Source organism: Vulpes lagopus, chromosome 24 (genome assembly GCF_018345385.1).
Source record: "Vulpes lagopus strain Blue_001 chromosome 24, ASM1834538v1, whole genome shotgun sequence".
In the NCBI taxonomy this organism is placed as follows: Eukaryota; Metazoa; Chordata; class Mammalia; order Carnivora; family Canidae; genus Vulpes; species Vulpes lagopus.
Genome location: NC_054847.1, coordinates 53,486,779 through 53,504,687, shown reverse-complemented (window position 1 = coordinate 53,504,687; position 17,909 = coordinate 53,486,779). Strand labels below are relative to the sequence as shown.

The following is a 17,909-nucleotide window of genomic DNA, read 5'->3' as shown; positions in this document are numbered from 1 at the left end:
TCTTGCAATACTAAAACTCTATGCTTGCTCATTAAATAGTAAGTCCTCATTTCCTCCTTTGTCCAGCCCCTGGCATCCACCATTTCATTTTTGATTCTATAAATTTGACTACATTAGAGAGTTCATGTAGTGGAATCATATAGAAGGCCAAGAGCTAAATCCTTACATGTAGGGTTGAACCATCTTTAATGAGGGTGCCAAGGCCATTCAATAGGGAAAGAACAGTCTTCAACAAATGGTCTTGTTAAAGCTGGATACCCTCATGCAAAACAAAAAAAGTGGTACCCAAGCCTTATACCATATAAAATTTTAACTCATGAGACCTAAATCCATGAAATCTTAGAATAAAACAGGAAAAAGCCTCATGACATTGGCTTGGGAATGATTTCTTGGATATGACATCAAAAGCAAGTAAACAAAAGCAAAAATAGATCAATGGGACATCACTTAGAAATTCCTGCATACAGAGCAGCCTGGGTAGCTCAACCATTTAGCACCACCTTTGCCCCAGGGCATGATCCTGGAGACCCAAGATCAAGTGCCATGTTGGCTCCCTGCATGGAGCCTGCTTCTCCCTCTGCCTCTGTCTCTCTGTTTCTCATGAATAAATAAATAATAATAAAATCTTTAAAAAAAGAAATTCCTGTGTGTGTACAAAAGGAGACACTCAACAGAATTAAAAGGCAACCTATAGAATGGAAGAAAGTATTTGAAAATCATGTATCTGATTAGAAGTCAGTATCTCAAATATATGAAAAATTACAACTCAACAAAAAATGCAAATAACTTTATACAAAATGGGCAAAGAACTTGAACAGACATTTCTCCAAAGATGATACACAGATGGCCAATAATAATATGAAAAGTTGTCCATCATCACTAATTATTAAGGAAATGCACATCAAAATCACACTGAAATGTCACCTCACACCCTTTAGAATGGCTATTATCTAGAAAAAAAGACCACGGTGAGGATCTGGATAAGTTGAAACATTTGTGCCATGTTGGTGGGAATGTAAAATGGTATAACTGAAATGAAAAACATTATGGCATTTCCTCAGAAATTCAAAAATAGAATTACCATACGATTGAGTAACTCCACCTCTGGGTATATGTCAAAAATAATTGAAAGCATAATCTTGAGGAGATATTTGCACATCCACGTTCATAGCAGCATCGTTCACAATAGCCAAGTGGTGGAAGCAACCCAAGTGTTTATCAACAGATGAATAGATAAACATAACGTATATACATACATGAAACATTATTCAGCCTTAAAAAGTAAGGAATTCCTGTCACAAGCTACAACACAGATAAAACTTAGGGATATACCATACTTTAATTTTTAGCTCAACAATAAATTAAGGCAATCCTTTCAATTAGAATCCATCTCATGTACTATTTCCTATAGCTACATATTTTTTTTTTATTATTTTTCATGGTATGGCTATTGCTTAGTTTATTCAAACATTTCTTCATTGATAAAAATTCATTTGTTTTCAGTTTAGTGCACTATAAAAATGTTGCCACGAACATTCTTTTAAACATATCTCTATATATTTGTCACATTTTATTGTTAATTTTTATTATGTATAGGGTTATAAGATACAGTAGATAGCCAGTACTATTTTTATGGTTTAGTGTGGGGTTATTTGGGGAAGGTGTGTAAATATATAAATGTTTTTCTAATAGTTCTAATTGTTCCATGGATATTATACCATATTCCCTATCTTCAATGAACATTCCCTATGTACACATTAGGATGATTGCTAATTTCATTTATTTTTTACTTTTTTGTGTCTAAAAGAATGGATTGATATATATCGAAATATCACAGTATAATTTTATTTTTCAAGTTTTCTTTGAATTTTTAGTAATTTGCTTTTAAAATGTCATTGTCTTCAAGTGTTTTTAATCCTGAACTAATATTCGTTTTGCATTTCTGCCAGTCATCACCCTTTTTTTGTTTTAGCAAGTTATTACCTATTCCTTTAAAAAAAAAAACTTCATGTATTTAGAGAAAGAGAGAGAGAGAGGGAAGAGGCAGAGGGAGATGGAGAGAATCTCAAGCAGACTCTGATGAGCATGGAGCTTGAACCAGGGCTTGATCTCATGACCTTGAGCGCTGGACATATAACCAACTGGGCCACGCAGGTGCCCCTGCCCTTTCCCTTATATTCTACTTTGTAAAATATATTTCAGCACAGTTCTTATAAATTCATTTTAACAGCATTTAGCCCATTCTTATTTACAAGGTCCTGATATATTCTATCCTTCCTGTCTTATGTGTACTTACTATTTATTTGTCATTTCCTCTTTTCACCTCTCTAGTATACTTGCCTAATTTATCAAGTCACTATGTTTTCTCTTGTGAGCCTTTTTGAATGACAATTATATAGATGTATGCATGTATATATGTGTATGTGGAGATACACATATACATACACATTTCATAATTTGCAAAATACTTGAAAATATTAGTAACAAATGATAAGTTATTTGAAGTAATGTTGCCTTCTAAAAAATCACAAATATGATAATAATTAAAATTATGTGTACCTGAAAATACACTTGACTAATATTTAAGCAGGAAGTAATTTCACATTGTAGAAATTTAGTATTCTCTGAACCACTTCTCAAAATGTGATATGAAAGTAGCTTGACTATGCAATAATAGGGTATTTTGGTTTCCTTTGTAAACTTACATCAGAGACCTGTCTTTGCTGTGAATAACTACTTGGATGGAAAGTAAGTCACTTGATGAAAGTGCCCTTTAATGAACTGTGTTTGCAATTTTCTAAATGACAGCCATGAGGCCAGAACATAATTACAACTCCTCCCTAAATGATGGGAATATTTTCACTAATCAGGCCTGGATGCTATTATGTATTAATATGATTACTAAGAAAAATTTAAAAATAGTTTAATTAAAAGTTAAGTGTGTTTGAAGGTAGAAAGACCATCACTGAATCCAGCTGTTTGTCATTCTTTGTAATTAACTTTCCTTTGCATTAAATGGCAAAAATAATGTTCTCAGATCAGGAAGTTGCATTACCATGCACTGCAGTAAAGGGAGGAAGAGCAACTGCCTCCTCTTCCCTATGCTACAAATACCTTTTTTTGCAAAGTAACTAAAATTTTTAGCCCTTCTGGTCCATTTGATTGCAGACTGTATATTCTAAATCGATTATGTTGGCTGGACTTCCCAAGCCAAGTTGAATGCATAGAGTTAGCAGTATTATTTCTAAAGGTCATCTCCACAAAGCCTTTTGAATTATTTACTATTCCATTTATTAAATGTGTAACTGGGAAAATCACTTAGCTATATATATATATATATATATATATATATATATATATATATATTTACCTTCAGATATAGATACATAATTTTATTTAACTTCAGATATGTGTGTGTGCATCTTCTGCCAATTCTAAATGTGATATAGTAGGTAGCGGGTAGCAGCAAGTCATTACTGGTGCATCTACAAAATAAAGAAAATTATAAAACTTGTAGCTTTTAAAGATACTGGGAAGCTCTAATCAAATCTAAGATGTATTTAAATTACAAAGTGTAAGCAGTCCTTCTTAAGTGAGCTGATACCACTATTTTCTCACCTGAAGAGATTTTCTGGGTCAGAGGATGAGGAGAATATTTTCCTTGCCATAGAAGGAGTCTACCAAAAGAAAACTGGAAACAACAACAAAATAGTAGAAACTTAAAAGGTCATGTGGGCTCCATGAAAGCTTAGGATCTAGAGGAAAAGGATTAAAATTACAGTATATTACTTGTCAGTAACCATGCAAGCCAAAGGAGAGTGTAGTGAAATATGTAAAGTGTTAAAAGAAAACAAAAGTATCAGCCTAGAATTCTACATCCAGTGAATTTATCCTTCAAAAGGAAGAAAAAATAAAGACTTTCTCAGACAAAGTAAGCTGAAGGAATTCATGACCAGCAGAAATGCTCTCTGGGAAACATTAAAAGTTCTCACTGAAGGAAAGTTATATAGGTTAGAAACTTGTGTCTACATAAAGGAATAGTGTTGGAGTAGGGATAAACGAAGGTAAAATAAAATATTTTATTTTTCTTGTTCTTAATGAATCTAATAAATACTTTTCCAGAGTAATAATAATAACAATATATTGGGTGTTTACACTATGTGGATAAGTGAAATGAATGACAGCTGTGCTGTAAGATATGGGAGGAAGAATTGGAAGTACTCTAAGATAGCTGTGCTACCTCTAAAGTATCTTTTGAAAGTTGATTTAGACTGGATTAGATTACTTGGAGTACTCCAGTGCAATCACTAAATATTTTTTAAGAAGTAGCATAATTGGTACACTATGAGAAGGGAGAAAAATATAAATATGTGAAATGGTTAACTAAGACCAGAGAAGGCAGAGAGGGGAAAATAAGAAATAAAGAACAACTGCAACAAATAGAGAACATTTACAGGAGTAGTAGATATTAATCCAAATATATCAATAATCACTTTAAATACAAATGGCTTAAACACACCAATTAAATGACAGAGACTGTCAAATGGTTAAAAATATACTTGACTCCATGTTGTCTACAAGAAAAATATACTTGACTCCATGTTGTCTTCACACATAAAGACACAGATTCAAATAAAGGGATGGAGAAAGATCACAATGCTGCAATTAATTAGAAGAAGGCAAATAGCTATATTAATTTCTGACAAAGCAGATTTAAGAACAAGGAAAAAGAAAGGCACTACACAATGAGCAAGGGGTGAAAACATCAAGAAAAGAAACTATTGCTTTATATGAATGTACCTAATAATAGAATGCCAAAGTAAGTGAGGCAAAGACAGAGAGACGTGAAAGGATAAATTGAAAAAAATCCACCCATATTGTCGGAAATTTCATCCATCTCTTTTTCAGTAATTGATAGATCAAGCAGGCAGAAAACACCTGGAGAGAGGTTAGTGCATACTGCTTTCCCCCCCAAAAAAAGCCAGTTTGAAAGAGCTTCCTACTGTCTGATTCCAATTATCTGACTTTGTGGAAATGGCAAAATCTCTAAAAATGCCAGCAGTATCCAGAGGCTTGAAGATAATCTGGTGGAGCAGGAGACATGGGTGGGGGAAGAACAGAGAATTGGGGGGTTTTGGGACAGTAAAATTCTGTGTAGTACTGTGTTTTTGGACACATGAAATCATGCATTTTTCAAAACCCAAAATTTATTTTGGAGACACAGACTAATGTGAATTACTGGATTATGATTGCAGCTTTATGAATTCCATAAGGGGAAAATGTTGAGATTCTTCTGCACAGTTGGAAATGAAGGAAACTATATTTCCCCCCGAGTGTTCAGTCATCAAAATGAGATCAAAGTAGGCATATACAGAATGACTTTAAAAGACAGAACAGTTCCTAGGTTATGGAAATATCTAGAGATCTTAAGTCATCCCAAGAAAGGAAGTATTAACAAAAAGAAGAAACATTTGTCTATAGTTTGACCCAAAAGCCTAAGAAAACCAAAAAGGGCACTGAGAAAAGGATGGCATCACTCAGGAGGAAAAACAACTTATCAGGAAAGATGAAATCTTGGCCAGTGATTTTGAGATGTACAGTCCCACTGAGATGACTTATGTGCAAATGTATGCATCAGTCCTTCATAGAATGGTGCCTTTAAATGATTCTCTATCTGTTAAAGAAAAAGGGGGGGGGGGCTTTGTGGAGAGGTTCTGAAATACAATTGCTCTCCATTCTTTCTCTTCACTAACACTGGAATTAATTATTTAAATTTAAATTATTAGAAGCTCTACATTTACTAAAAAGTAAAGAAGAGCTCTACATTTAATTTTTAAAAATGAATTACTAACATTTTATTAATATGTATTAATTAGTTCTATACAATGATATACAATATTCAATTTCTTAAAATATATCTATATTTTCCAATAAAATAAAAAAGAATTTGTGGACTTTAAGCAGTACTGTGTCGAAATGTTTAACAACAGGTCTGCCTAACCCCCAAAATTCCTATATGTAGCTCGTCAATTTGTCTGGTGTAAATACTCTCACCATAAGTTGTCTTGTTTTACAGGCACTATTTTTTCTGTTTCTCGTGGAGGATGTTTAAGCGCACTTCCTTTAAAACCTATCAAATTGCTCTATTCCTGATATTCCTCACTTGTGTGTCTTCCATTTGTGGAAAATGTTGCCCTGCCTTTCACTGAGATTATTTAGAGCAAAGAGTTTTTGTGTGATTGTTTTACAGGGGAAAGTTACAGTGCTCCTCTCTCTAGTCACCCCCATAGCTTGGCTAGCAGAGCAGCTGGGCTTCTTGCCCGGTGGTTCATGGCTCCCAAAACTCCAGTGTTCCAGGAGGAATGGAGCGTAAATAGTCAGGCCAGGTAAAGGTTAGTTTAGAACTGACACAATGTCACTTATTCCAATCTGATTTATTAGCCCAGATAACATGCAAGCTCAGATTCTATGGGCGGAGGGGGGGCTGCACAGTGTGTGAAAAGGGAGACTCTTTGAAGGGGTTCTTCAGAGTTCAGCTACTGAACAGGAGTGAATTAATCTTCCATGCTTGTTGGAATGCAGTTAACCATCCTACATGCTATTGCAATGTTCTCTTGTCTTTCTTCAGTGAGGTCTAATGATTGTTTCAATATACTGATATGCAAAACCTGGGCTTTGAACTTCCCAGGTAGAATTAACTAGTACCTGGATAACTCTCATCATAGAGAAATATTTTTTTTTTACAATACATCTGTGAAAACTATGTTATTTTACTACACGTTTATTTTTTCTCAAAGGAAAAAATGAAACCATGTATGTATGTCTCTCTGTGATTGTAGAAATCAAATAGGTAGGAAAGACACCATTCTTGAAGTTTAAAAAAGGTGGGTTCTCATGCCAGATGTCCCTGATGTGATATTTAAGAGATAACTTAATCCTCGGGCTCCTTGCTTTTTCAGACTTAGTTCACTCTCAACATTTCCTTCATCACTAAAACTCCATTCAAAGGATTATTTATCATCCAACTGATAAATGCAAACATTTAATTAAAATAGTGTATACATTGTAGTGATCATAATGCTCAAGATAACCAATATGTTTAGGAAGAAAAAACCACATTTTTCTTTTCTCATTTTTAATAATTTCTTTAAAGCCTCAATCTTTCTTCAGCCTCCTAGCATAAATCCAATTACACAGATGCACACATACACGCACAGACACACCTCCAATCTTGTCAAAAGAAGTCACCTCAGATTGTTGTTTCTTTTAATTTTCCAGATAAATAAAATTTATTTATAATAAGCTTATACATCACTCCAGACTTTGGCTTTGTGGTGAAAATGAATTCAACCGTGGATTCTGTTTTCTCATAGAGCCTTTTTAAGTTGGAAAAGTATTTTTGTCAAGCTGGAGCAAAACATAATATAATGGTAAAACTGCTATATTCAGTAAGTATGAATGATGATATTTGACTTAGGAGATGCCCCAGATTTCTGTATTTCTACGTGAGAAGGACCTTTGTCTAAATAATACTCAAGCTGCTAGTTATTCCTTCCCACCAGAGCCAGGGTACCCACAACCATTTCTGTTGTTGTCAACCCTGGGGAGACAGAACACTTGGAGATGCTGCAGAGTGGAATGACTGAATTAGAAGCATTGGCACATTGCCAGTGCATGTTATAACAAAACCAAGAAGGCACTAAAGAAGAAAATTGACCATATCTGTGCAAATGGGAAAGTAGAACATTAGAAACACAAGTCAGGGAGACTTTGAACTTAAAAGTATGAAATTTGAATAATAATAAAGAAACTCAGAATTTTGTGCAATTCATGCCAACAGTCCTGATATGTGAAAAAGATCAATTCAATACAGATGGTGCATGACACAAATAACATCAGGCACTGAAAAGGGATCGTAATGTTATAAAGAAGAGGCTGTCTTCAAACAGCTCAGCTCAGAGACTTCTCATTTGTTTTTGTCTGGCAAATAGTCTCATCAATTTCTGAGTTAAGAGGGGGGGATGGGTATTGAGTCAAAGTAACACTAAGTCCTCTTTTTGGATTATTCCATGTATAATTTTGATTCAACCTCTAAAAAGCTGCATATGGTTGTCCTCTATGGTGGTCATTCTATATTACTAGGTTTATTTTTATAAAAGGGGTCATTAAATGTAGGAACCAGTCATAGGGGGCCGCTAATCTACAATGGATGTCAACATTGTTCCCAGAATTAATGAGTTAGGATCTTGATCTAAAGCAATCCAGTCTGATTGTAACTCACGTGGCATGTGAAGATTTCTAGACCACTAAATATTTCTAACCATATAATTTTGTTTATAGGTCATTGTTTCTCAAAGTGCATCTCCTGGAGCTTTTGTGGAAAACACTGATCATTTGACCTAGCTTCAGAATTTCGAGATGCAAACTAAGGATTGAGAATAATGTTGTGAGAGCTTCTTCTCGTATCTGTAGAGTAGGAACTTCATGAAGGTTTATAAACCAGATGTTTCTTTCATTCAGACCTTTTTCGTGTATCCTATGGAAATTTATTGAATATCACAATTTACTTGGCATTATGCTAGATGTAGCAAATGAGAGGAAATGTGGTACCTCTCAGTTCTTTCTGCTAACCTAGTACAAGTGAAAAATAAATGACAGCTTATTGGCAATATGAACAGCGGAACCCTCCTCATCTGCTTGACTGTTCTCTTTTGCTATCAACAATACTGTCAGATCAATTTTGATTCAAAAATGGGCTATAGAGATTGTTAAAAATAATGCACACACATTGACTTTCAAATATGGGCAAATAAGAACATTTAGCACTAGTGTTGACTTTGGAAAATGCTGTGTCAGCAAAGCAATTTGATGTGAATGTTCTAAAGGAAAAATGATTACAGAGGCTATCATAAACTTAAATAAATGATTTATCTAGATATCACAGTATGTTTAGAAATTGCCTGATTTTAAGCATGAAATTGAGAGTTGATCCTTGAAATGTAAACAAAGTTGTTTTGTCAAATCAATTGTTAACTGGCTATACAGATTTTTCTACAGTCACTGCTATTTTCTAAAATTGCAATTCTGAAACAAAATTTCAGAAATATGGTAATCTTAGATATGTTAATATAAAAAATACAGGTAAAATATTAGCAATTTATAAGCTACAAAGATCTTGGACTTCCTAAGTAGGCTACAGCAAGTTCTTGGCCAGCAACTGTGATTTAAACGACATCTCAGAGGGCCACCTGGGTGGCTCAGTGGTTGAGGGTCTGCCTTCAACTCAGAACACGATCCTGGGGTCCTGGTATGGAGTTTCACATCAGGCTTCCTGCTCACTGGGGAGTCTGCTTGTCCCTCTTCCTCTGCCCCTCCCCCCTTGTGCTCTCTCTCTTTATCTCTCTCTCAAATAAATAAATAAATAAATATTTTTAAAAACATCTCAGAGTCCCTTTCTCATGATCAGTTTGGGTGCCTGGGCATAGGGCAAAGAGCTAGGGTTGGGATACAATATAAAAGAAAATGCTGTATACTTCCCAATAGAGATAGGAACATATGATCATATTTATATTCATCAAAGAAGGAGGTGATCTATGACAAAGTTCTTGCTACATATCTAAAAATTCAAAATAGTTACTGAGTCGCTGGGTGTTAAGGAGTATTGCTAAGTTTGTACATTGAGTTCTGTTATAAATAATTGCACATAGGGCTGAAAATAATTACAAAAAAATTCTAAGAACTCCAGAAAAATTACTCAAACTCAATTTTCTGATAAAAAGAGAGACGTTTTTGACAGTTCTAAAATAGTTTTTCTTTTTTTTAATTGCCAGCTAATTGTTTAGAATAGCCATGTTTCTTTCTTTTTAAAAATTTTTTATTACAGCCAGGTTACAGAATCCCTGTCAACAAGGTTTTAACAAGGTTATAGATGTGAGAAAGGTAGAGTATATATTTCTCTCAATATGGTACATACCTAAGTTAGGTAGGATTAGGTAGGATTTCAGGGGTTTGTCATCAGCTGCCAAGGAGTCTGGAAATGGCTAAACTGGGATATAAAAAATGAGAAGGAGATCATCAGAGAAATAAGAATAGCATTACCTCAGGGAAAAAGGTGAAAATTGAGAAGAAGGTAGTTTTCTATGTTATTCTCATTAGCTCCCATCCCTTCCACCTCTAACACACCATCAGAGGTATGTCTTTATGCAGAGATAATGGAAGGTGTTACAATGGGGAATTATTGGGGAAATTATAAGAATTTGAGATTTTATTACTTTTTGTGACAGCTAATATCTGTCAGAGAGATTTAGTCCAGTATTTAACTGACTCCAGTGTCACAGGGTGTGTCATAAGGTCAATAAACTCTACAAATATTCTGTGACTAAACAATTTCAATTTTCTCTTATATTTCCCTAAAACACTAGGGCCATTGCTAGAGAGCAATTGGCCTGAGATCCTTAAGAGTTTATGTTGCCTTTGGAGGATGTGTTTGGAGGAACATAGTTGGCCTAAGCAAAGCCCGACTGGATGGGTTGTACTATTTTCATAAATGCAGGTTTAATCCTCCCATGGTTCCCTATTTATTACAGAATCCCTGTCTAAGCTCTGTCCATGTTATTCTTGTTCATTCATTCATTTTTTCACCCATCCACCTGTTCATTTAATAAATAACCATTTCCCTCTCACTCATGATCAAGCACCATGGTCAAAGAAGAGAGAGATACAGTTGAGACATGATCTCTGCCCTCAAACAGATTGCATTCTAGGATATCCTGTAACTACCAGAAAGGATACACAACCACATAAATCGATGACAGTGTGCAGTGCGTTCAAGTAAAAGAACTAACACGTATCCCTTTTTGATAGAGACATGTATTGATCGCTACTCAAAATCCACTTCTCATCTTTCTTGGTGACATGACTCCTAATTTCCTTTGGGGACCGACCCTCCCACATCTGTTCATGTCATTTGGGATTATTCTGACTCAAAAGAATGTGAGTATCTTGTTGTCATTGTACTGCAATTAGTTCTGCAGTGGTCTTGTCAGTAAGTACATTGTGAATCTTCAAAGAGTATGCACCCTTCAGGAAAAGTCTAGGGCAGTGAAGGCCGTTTAAATGTCCAGGGTAAATCATGCGTGAGAAAACTAATTCATGACATGGGTTCCGAGAATGTCTAAATCCTGGACCAAATTGTGCTTAAGAACATGGTCATCTTTCCAGTTATGAGAAAGAATAAATGATCTTTAGGTTTTAAATGAGTTTTCTTTGGCTTTTCTGCTGCATGCAAATGAATGATTTCCAAAACACATATGTGGATCATTTGCTATTTTACTGTAATCTGGCCTGCTCCAAGATGTGCTGCTGCACAAGTAACAGGTACTGTTCTGGGTCAGAAAGAGTGAAACGAGAAGGTATTGATTTCCATATCCAATAAAACTGCTTTGCCAGCTTACCTGGTGATATTTTTCTGAATGCCATTTGAAATTATAGGCTCCAAAAACAACTTAGATAGGCAATGGACAATTGCTATGTATTCAGTTCTAAGAAGTGCTTAGAGATTTGCAGGGTTGACTCGGACAGCTTGATTTGATCTGAATAAAGATATGCTGTGCCTCCTAAAGCTTTGTCTACTCAGGGTCTATTCAAGACATTTCTCAGTGGCAGGGATTCAATGAATGACTATGCCATGATTAAATGAAAGAAAGGACTTCGGAGTAAGTCCGAGAAAATGAGAGAAAAGGAAATGTAGAAGGAACCTTTGTTCTTTCTTTTTCTTCTTTTCTCTATAGATTAAGGAACCCCTGCCATATGTTTTGTTAATGCAAACATAGGCACATAGAGTTAAACCAGAATAAAGATGGAATGTTATTATTACTTTTGTGAGAGAAGAGATATTATTTATCTGACAGTTTTTCTCTGCTCTGTATTTACCGGTCAGTAGATAACTAACACCATTTTCATTTCCTACTTTTGATATTTCAGTGACTTAAAAAGAGATATGATTTGGATGCTTGATGAAATTTGAACAGAAACAATTTTTGTAGCTTCCCAAGTGTATTCAGTAGCCTCACTTTGACACATGAAATGTGTTGGAAGCCTACATGCTCATGAGTTTATTTGCCAAAATGGCCTGCTCAGTGCCTGTGACAGAGCAAGCTCTGCATGTCCAGTCCACTCACTTCTTCAGTGTGAGCCTCAGTCTTATGTACGACAGGAATATAAACATCAGATGTGACTCTCAGTCTCCCCACATGCCAAGCGTGTTTTTTCAAGTTACAGAATCTTTGCTTTCAACACTATGGCACAACATAAAAATAGGAAAAGCCAGCACCAAATTATTTTTCTATATAGATTAATGTTCTTATATTTTCCTAGTATCATGAATTTGATTAATTATGCAGGAAGGCCAAGAGAAATAGCTATGAGACTCATTTGAAGCTGATGTGCCACTTTGGGCTGATTTGCTAATTAGTTAAGAAGCAGACTGTGTTGACAATGCACCTATTCCATGTGTGTACCCTATTTGGTTCTCATTATTCTCATCATCATAAGTGTGACTAATATCTTATTAGACAATTTTTTCTTTCAGGTAGGATATATATTTGTACAGCTTTGATTAAATTCCTACCAAATTCCATGTAAGAAAAGTAGTAGTTTTATTTTTATATAAACAAATCCCACTTTAATTATTGCCTTCATTGCTAATAGTACCCCAAGACAAAGTCAATGCTATATCTAGTTGTATATTCACTGATTTTTTTCTTTTGGCTAAGCAGTCATTGTTCTTCCTCACTTATGGATTTGTCCTTATTATATCTGTCAGATTATTAAAAAGCACAGTAATAAACATTCTAGGTTATATAAGCTACTAAAGCCCCCACCTTTTTTTAGGATACATCTTTGTCTAAGCAGTTTGAAATGAACCATACAAAGAAAATATTAAAGATGGTCATTATCATGTGCATTGACAATGACAACCACCATGTCTTTCAGGAGACCCATTAGGAACAACATTCGTGCTTGAGATGAACAGGAAATAAGGGAGGGAGGGAGGAAGAGAGGAAGTGAGGAAGAAAGAAAGGAAGGAAGGAGGGAAGGAGGGAGGGAAGGAAGGAAGGAAGGGAGGAAGGAAGGAGGGAGGGAAGGAAGGAAGGAAAGGAGGAAGGAAGGAGGGAGGATAGATTTATTCTCCAACTAGTATAGACTTCATACATTGTAATTTCAAAAGAGTGACATATTTTCCAGCATACTCATTACCTTAACCTTGGCAGTAAAAAGTTCTAGAAGAGAGGATGAAGGAAAAACAAAACCAATATGAACTTAGTATGAATAAATATTGAGATGGGAGCTTTGGCCTTCTAGCCTACTGGTAGAACCAAGTGAATAATCTCATGAGGAAATGGGGCCAAATGCCATTGAGAGAGACATCATTGCCAAGATTGCAAATAGGTCCTAATTACACTGTACATGCAGCCTATGATACCAACTACTGCCTCAGAGAACAAATTTTCCACTCTATAGAAAATGTTTTAGTTACACTTGAGACTACATCATGGACACATTTCTTGATGATTATTCGAATGTCTACAGGTGACTAAACTGCACACAGATTTTAAAATTTTCAAAAAGTAGTTAATTCCCTTATGCGAATTCACCGTGAAGAACTATGATGTCTCGTCACATTTGGAAGGTGTTCTAAGGCTCCCCTGCCAATTCCTTCGAGCAATCCCAAGATGGCTGAACAACAAACATTCTCTACAGAACGACATAGCAGATTGTGCAAAATGATTTGGCTGGAGGCAGCCGGAGAATGCAAGATGAGGAAGCTAACTTTTGAGAATGACTGCTCAGCCAGACATGAAATCCTAGTCCACCTCTATAGAACTGCAAGAGCTACTGGGAAATTCTTGTGCGCCAATATACTGTGATACATCTTTTCCTATGTTTACAACCTTTGTGGCTTTTCTTCTTTCTAAATAACAACTTATTTGGGTCAATTATGGCTACAAGATGGCAGAAATAAAGCCAATCTTTATACTCCAGTCAATCAACAAAATGCTATCAAATACCACACAAATACTACACCTCCAGAAGGTGTTGTGGACTTGTCCAACTTTGACCCTAGGAACAGATCTTTTAAACATTTGTAGACATCTCTTCAAATTTTTCATAATTTTATGACCTGTTCTGAAGCTTCAAGCAGTTTTAACTATGTGGCTGTATTCTCTAGTTTTGCTTGTGTTGTGGATAAGTTTGAAAAAAAATTAACCTTCCTAACATCAACTTAGAGCAATTAAGTAAGTGCTACAAAATTCTGCTTTCAGAATTATACACTAACAGCACTCAAATGTATGGTAACAACATTTAAATTTTATTCAGCGCTGGCAGTTATGCATTTTGCTATTCCCACATTCACAATGTCAGGTGGAATTTAACAGGATTTTAAAAATTGTTTCCACCCTTTTAACAATTCTAGGAAACCTTCGCACACGATTTTCTTTCCTTGTTCCTAGATGCACTGAGATACACCAACTGAAGTTGCCCTTGGGTAATATTACAATTTCCTTGTGTCCATGTCAGTTCAGTAAAACATATGTTACAACAGCTTTGTACAGTGACCTCATTTCTAGAATAGCCTTGATTCTGTAGGTCCATGATCCAAGTCAGGGGCCCTTATGTTTTTCATTCTCATTGCATATGAACATTTGTGATGCGAAGACAAAGAGTTCTTATTTTTTGTTATACAAGTAGAAATCTCCTTGCCTCTCTGGTTTTGAGGTAGCCTTGTATTAAGAACAAAGTCATTTTGTTTAATATCTGCAGCACGTTTGCCTTTCTGCTCATGTGCTGGGACTTTGATCTCCTAGCTCTGCAGTGGTGAGTCTACAAATGTGGAAATGTACATCGGAAATGGTATTCACCTTTCTCTCTATCAAAATTAAAGTGCCAGAAGAAATACTGACTTAAAAATTACGTTGTGATCATACCAGCTTCTTTTATGTGTCTTCTAATCTCCTTTATGCAAGTAGAGATATTTTCATTGAACAAAAATTCAGTGATTGAGATGAGGCATGATCACCTACCCCAATCTCAGTGTTTGCCCTGGAAAGAGCCACTCTTAACATGTTGAATTATAACTTTCCAAATCTTTGCAAACACATGCAGACACAATGACAGATATTTCTATATCAATCACCTCTCTATCTACCTATGTGATTTGACATATTTTAATTTTTAAATAGAAATGGTATTGCATTGCTTCTTGCTTATTTTCACTCAACAAATATCATTTGCTAGAGATCTTTCCTATTTCTACACAGAATTTCATATATTTTAGATATGTCTACCCCCCTCTTGGTAGAAATTCAGGTAATTCACAACTTTTGCTGCCTTAAACAATCATGCAATGTACATCATTGTAAACATCTTTTGTGTCTGTGGAAGCATTTTTTTTCCTAAATGAATATGGTATTTTGCAATTTTTGGATCTTTGTGTGATATGTGAATAATGTTTTGTTTAGGAAACCTTTACTAGGCTAGGATAAATTTCCCATTAAAATATATGTAATATGTAACATTTAAGAATTTCATCAGCATTTACCACATCTTCATTACAAATTCTGATCTTCAAGCTTCTTAGTATCCCCAATCTGGAAGCTGAGAAAAAAATATGTCCTATTATTTACTTTGCATTTTATTGATTATTGCTGAGATTGAGTATCTTTTTCTGGGTTTCTTAGCAATGTGTTAGTGAATCAATTATTCAATTTTTTAGCCTATTTCTTTAGTACATTGTTTTTGCATAAAGATAGACAAGGTTTGGAAAGTATTTTGCATACAAATTCTTTGATATATATGTGTAAATAATTTCTCCTGATCTGTCATTTTACTTTAAAATTTATTTATAATATTTTTTTATAGAGCAACTTTAAAATTTGAAGCAATAAACTATTATTTTTTTATCTTTTATGGATTTTCTGTTTTGTTTTAGAAGATCTGTTTAGCCTAAACTTATAAACACACCAATATTTTCCTCCTAAATTTTCATACTTTCATTTTGTGAACCTTCAAATCCATCTGGAATATTTTTAAATGGAGTGATGAGTGACTCTAACCTTATGTTTACATATGAATAGATGATTACATAAATGCCACATTTTTAGTATTCTCCCATTAATTTGAAGGCCAGATTTTACCAACTTTGCCAGATGGTTGGCCACACAAAAGCTGACTATAATCTCTTTTGCACTTTGCTTCATTTTCTGTAGATGTTGGAAGGCTTATCCATTTACTTCCCTGGATTCCTCTGCTGCTAGACGGTCACATGATTCAGTTCTTGCCAGGAAGATGTTTGCAGAAGTTACTGAAAGGGGGATTCCACGAAAGGTTTAACTCTGGATCAAACTAGCAGGGCCCCCTTTGGCTTTTGCCCTGCCATGATCTTCCTGCTTAGAATAGGAATGTAAATTTAAAGGTGAAACATCTCGAAGCTATGCGTGACAAAGATGTACAAGGAAGAATGGTGGAACAGAAGAATTAAAAGAGGCAAGTCTCTGATGGCATCACTAAATCACTGCTTTCAGTGCTGAAATATTAACCATAATCCATTTAATCTTGCGTTAGCTGAGTTTTCTGTCAAATGCAACCAAATGCAATTTTAATGATTCCAACATATTCTCATAATTCAGTTTTTAGCCTATATACCTTTCTATTGTTTATTTCTGCGTCAACATCACAACAATTCAATTAGTATTTAATTCATACAGATTCAAGTATACATATTTTTTAGTGTTTGGAAAAACATAACTTCATCTATTGTCCTATTCAAATATTCACAAACTTTTATTCTTTCATTCAATTTTAAAATTTCTTATTTTGCCATGTTGCCTAAATAATCCTTCTTAGATATGAAATATATTAAATATTTTTGAATGTGTTATTTGTTTGTTGTACCTAAAATGATCATTTTTTTCTGTTATTAATGTAGAAAATTACAATACTATGTTTGTCTGATTTGAACTATCTTGGATTACAGAGCTAAATCCTACTTGATCATGGAGTGTTTTCTTTTTAGTATATTTTTTATATATTTTGGTAAAATATGAGTGTACATCTATGCTAATTGCTAATATTGAATTGTAGGGTGGTGTTTTTTTTTTCTTTTGCTCTCATTTTTTGGCACAATACCATGGTTATTTAGGTCTCAGGAAATGATTTGGGTATTTTTCCATTGTTTGCTCTTGAATACTTTGTATAAGATGGGAATTATCTGTTCTTTGAACATTTGGCAGAACTTGTTCATAAACTATTTAGGTGTTACGTTTAGGCTTTTCTTCAACTTCAGGGGTGGAATTTTTATTTAGAATGCATCCTTCAAATGTCTTATGTAATAATGATTTCAAAATAGTTAAGTTGCTGATTTGACCATTTATTTCCCAGGTAAACAAAGAAATAAAATGATAAGATAGACATACATTTTATGGATTAACAACATTGATAAAAGACATAGATAGCGTTACTTGAGTTTTTTTAGTTTAAGTAACAAAAGGAGTTCCTTATCACAAAGTAGCACTTATTTTAAGAAAGTGATCTTAGAATATGTGATTTTAATTAGGAACTTAAAATTAAAAAGCAGAATCAGACCTATAAATACAGAGAACAAACTGATGGTTGCCTGGAGTGGTCAGGGCTAGGCAAAGTGAGTGAAAGGGGACTGGGAGATAGAAGTTTCCGGTTATGGGGAATCCCTGGGTGGCGCAGCGGTTTGGCGCTTGCCTTTGGCCCAGGGTGCGATCCTGGAGACCCGGGATCGAGTCCCACATCAGGCTCCCGGTGCATGGAGCCTGCTTCTCCCTCTGCCTATGTCTCTACTTCACTCTCTCTCTCTATGTGACTATCATAAATAAAAA

At 34.9% G+C, this 17,909-nt stretch overlaps 1 pseudogene; it reads left to right on the top strand.

Moving 5' to 3' along the window:
• Positions 1–13,733: 13,733 nt before the first annotated feature.
• LOC121481904 overlaps positions 13,734–17,909 on the top strand; it is a 76,285-nt pseudogene continuing 72,109 nt past the window's right edge.